Here is a 4455-nt window from a genome sequence, read left to right as displayed (position 1 = left end):
CTCGGCCCCACCCCCGGCCGTGTGAGCCCCCTCGACTCCACACTCGTCTAGGTTCGGCTCTAATACCATTTGTAATGTCCCGACCGCCACCTCTTAGTGGGTCCTATGTTCACTCCTAGTCCATGGGTCCACCTTCTTTAATAGGCCCCATGTCCTTTCGTTAGGCCCGTCAGCCAATGCGTATCCAATAGTCGATTTGCTACGTCCACGAGGCTTTAAAGACTTGTTACCGTCCCTACAAAGTACTACGTGATCTTTCCCTTTGTTTTGTCCTCACTTGCACAGTTCCTACAATCACTTCATGGAAGGTCACCCTTCCTGAGATTACTCTAGCTCAAGCACGCTTAACTCTGGAGTTCTCTCAGGACCCTTGATCAAAAAGATAAATGCATTTTGGTTACATAGGTGGTCAAATCAATTCTTTTAAACCTCTCTGCATGTCTCTGAAACCGAGGTATCACAATTATGTTCCAATTGTAGTCTTCAGACAGTTGGTTCCATGGATTGACACAAATGTATGCTACGGGAGGACAAAGAAGGATTTGGAACAGTCATGGATTTTTGAAGTATAAAACTTGGGTTATAGTGCCTTGTTAAGATCTTTCACAGCTCGAGCGTCAAAACAGAGCTCCTATCCAACTGCGACTAAGTGGAACACTTGGTGACGGGATCTGAATCCGAGGAGTAAAGAGGTGTTATGGTTGACTTTGAGAGAAGCCGGTAATTTTGATATCAAGTTTTGGGAAAAAAATATATAGAGAAATATCCTAATATTTAATGGGTTAACACTAGGCATGCGACTTTGTTTCGACACGAAGCCGCCGAACCGATCCGACCCAAATTTTTTGGGTTTCGGTTCAACCAAATTTAGAGTTTGGTTTAATTCGGAAAATTTGAAAATTTGGTTCGGTAGCCGATCCATCTCGATTACCCGATTTTTTTGATAAGAAAAACAAAAATTATACCAAAGTATATTGTAATTAAACTGATTTTAACCGGATTTGAACCGATTTCAATCGGTGTTTGGATTTAAACCGGATAAATCTAAGACAATTCCTACTTGACCCAACCCGAACTTATTTTTTGTTTGGTTATGTTCCGTAGAGTTTTTGAAAACCTGAATACCTGAATAACCAAAAAAACAACCAGACCCAACCCGTATACCTGAACTCGTAGGTATACTCGCAGGCCTAGTTAACACCATCTTCTTCTTTTTTTTTTGGTATCAATGCGAAGAAAAGAATAAGCTTTGTTAGACATAATACTTAAGTAGTGATTTGCCACTATTACAACATCTTTAGACATAAAAAGTATGTCACATGTACACTGTGATTACTTTAACCATTTTTAAATGTCATTAAATTTCCGATTGAGATGCAACTACTCTTCGATAATAAAAATATAAACCACCCCCACATTCAAAGCATCTTCTCCTTTTTATTATAGCGATCAAATTACAATGGATTAAATTTTTAGTAAATTAAATTCAATTAATTCACCCCACCTATTCCTACGTCCAATAATTCAGTGTCTAATTCTAAATTATAACTAAAGCTGCAACTGAAGACTAATAGAACCCTAAAGATTTATATATAAGTTTAGAACTTCTAATTAACAACTTTTCAATTATGAACTTGAAAGTAGTTGGTGATTAGTTTAATCGAATATCATTATTCTGTGTGCTAAGTCCACGAATCAGAGTGCATACCCCATGTGATTGCTATATTTTTCGTTAATTCCCCTTTCACAATATACAATTCATCACTTAATCTTCAGATAATCAGAGAATGATTAATACACCTATCATTGGTTCTTTTATTACGCTAATGCTAGAAGAAAATGCATTTTTGAAATCTCATATATGTATTTTACACTACTCGAACCGACATATAAGTTCATTCTAATTGTAAAATCTAAACCCTAACCATCTCATTTGTAAACCCAAACCGACATATAATTTCGTTCTAATTGTAAAATTTAAACCATAACCATCTCATTTGTAAATCCAAACCGACATATAATTTTGTTCTAATTGTAAAATCTAAACCCTAACCACCTCATTTATAAACCCAAACCGACATATAATTTCGTTTTAATTATAAAATCTAAACCCTAATTCTTATTTATAAACTCAAACCGATATATAACCTCGTTTAATTGTAAAATCTAAACCAAGGCAATATTTAACTTTCTTTAAATAAAAGTATACAGAATTTGTTTTTCTTAATTTGTTTTGCTTTTAATTTAATTTTGATTATTTTTTAAATAAAATATTAGATAAAACATTTTGATTGGTTGAGAGGGGAAGAGGTGAATACGAAGGTTTACCATAGTATTTTTCTAATTACTTTCACTAAATTGAGAAATTCTTACCAAAAGTGAAAGAAAGTAATTGAGCCACCCTATGGAGTCTAAATTAATCGAGAGATTCTGCCTGCATTGCATATTTTCCAAGAAAAAATTTACCCGAAACCAAAGATGATAAAAAAAAAAAAAAAGCATTTACCGGAAGCTGGTCAAGGTCAACTCATAATATATTTGGGGAATTGTACAATCCAAACATGACCTAGAATTGTATTTGGAAATTGGCCAAAAAAAAGAAAAGAAACTAAAAAGGATATTTTTATATAAGAAAAAAATATAGGAATTGGCAATTTTTTTGTTTTTGTGCACCAGGAATTGGCATAATAAACAAAAAAAAAAACTTACATCAATTTATAAGAAAAGATATTTTTGTACTTACACACCATTTTTGTACTAGTAAAAACATAGTGCATATAGTAATGAAAAAATCCGTGACTAAGGCCAAAATGTTGTGGCTATACGAGTGTATGACCAAACAATCACGAATAGACACGAAAAAAATCATATCTATACGATCGTGATCTAAATGTTTTGTGGCTTTACGTGACACATAACCACGGTTAAAATACGCGTAATTCGTAGTTTTGTAAGAGTGTTCGGTGACTAATTTGTAAATAACTACGGAGTGACTGTGATCCCGACGTTACTATATATACATGATGAATTAGTCGATCTAGAGATGAAATGTTTATTCTAAGCTATGGAAAGTTTTTTTTTTCTTTTTTTTGCGCAAAGCTATGAAAAAATTGCATTAAAATAGTTGGTTGATCATCGAATCATTGGTTGATTACGACGTAAACCGGTCAAAGAAAACATGAGAGGAACGTAAGATTTAATTTTCAGAAATCACAACTTGATCCCACTCTACTATAATATTTGTAAACAAATCCCTCCTCTACTCCAAAGACAACAGAGATAAAGACACAACACCTCACACAGCTGGTTAACATTACCAAATATCAAATCGAAAAGAATCTAGGAATGAAGGTGATGTTGACTTATTAGCAAGTAACAAAATATAAAAATCAAAGTTTCGTAATTTTGATAAATTAGATTATAGTCCATCATTACGAATTTGATTAATTATCTAGAGGTTACTTTCTGTCTAATGATATTTGTCGGAAAGTTCTTTGTCCTAAAGTTTATGATGTCAATAATTAGATTTAGATAAGATTGCTTACAATCACCTATATATTAATGTGTCCTAGAGAGCTAGAGACACATTAGTTATTTAGCATCATTTTGATTTATTATTTAGAGTTATATGTCATTGTGTTTTTAACAAAACAAAAACAAATGTGTTCTTCTTAAAAACTTTATCACATAAATTTATTAATATAATTTAAGTTTAAGCTTTAAATAGATTTTATATATTAGAAAAAATGATCTTTATTGAAATGCATGTGGGTTACCCGTGGATCTCATGAATTCAAGCGGGATAGATGCAAAGAGCGGCTCAAAATATTTAAACCCATTGCAGTATGACTTAGTAGACGGGTTTGACCGAGTTAACAATTTTATTTATATCATTTGTTTCATGAAATTTTAGTTTTTTATGATTTTTATCTGATTTGATAGTTCAAGACTTTGATAAAAATCGAACTGATCACTAATTTGGTTCACATTCGATCCAGATCTGCCATCATGTCAATCTGAAATTTATGGTGAAATAATTATTATTTTAAACTTTCATAAACTTGATGAATTCAAACCAATATAGTTTGTATTATAAATATTATACGAAATAAATATATTTACAAATGTAATATCTCAAATAAAATTTTTATCCCGTGCTGTTGCATGGGTTATTACCTAGTTTGTTGTAAACTAGAACATTTGATATCAATTAACCAGAAAATATTAATTATGTGGAATAGTTTTTTTTTTGAACAAACAATTATGTGGAATGTTTTTGTTTTGAATAAATACTAAAACCATAATAAATTAATAACACTAGGAACTATGATATTTTATTAATTTATAGATGTATTTTTTTTATCAATATATAATTTTGCCTAAAATAGAGTAGATTAATTATCTTGGAATGTTGTGGAAGGTAACAAACTTACAATGATATTACATTAGAAAAGC

The sequence above is a fragment of the Camelina sativa genome, chromosome 11 (genome assembly GCF_000633955.1).
Source record: "Camelina sativa cultivar DH55 chromosome 11, Cs, whole genome shotgun sequence".
Classification (NCBI taxonomy): domain Eukaryota; kingdom Viridiplantae; phylum Streptophyta; class Magnoliopsida; order Brassicales; family Brassicaceae; genus Camelina; species Camelina sativa.
Note: the sequence above shows the minus strand (reverse complement) of the source record.